Here is a 377-nt window from a genome sequence, read left to right on the forward strand (position 1 = left end):
TACAAATGAAATGGGTGTTTGTGGTATCCTATTTGATGATATAAACAATAGTCTATAAAGGCCAAACTTGCAGGTTAATTGAATTCTCATTTTGGTTTCCTTACTGGTAATAAGTTCAAAGAAAGAATGAAGAAGAAACCCAAACTCATACAGGAATGTGATCATATAAGATAAGAAAATACTCATGAAAAAAAAAAGGTCCCTTCGTTACAAGAAAAGAAAACGGTTAACTATTTGCCCTTGTCATAAATGTCTTGCATGATTAGCTTGTGATGCATTTTCTAATATTGCAAATTGCTGCAGGGGAAGCGGTTCATCCGAAGTTAGTCACTCTGCTCAGTTGTTTAGATACTTGCCTATCAATGAAGTAGCAAAAC

Source organism: Penaeus monodon, chromosome 21, assembly GCF_015228065.2.
Source record: "Penaeus monodon isolate SGIC_2016 chromosome 21, NSTDA_Pmon_1, whole genome shotgun sequence".
Taxonomy (NCBI): domain Eukaryota; kingdom Metazoa; phylum Arthropoda; class Malacostraca; order Decapoda; family Penaeidae; genus Penaeus; species Penaeus monodon.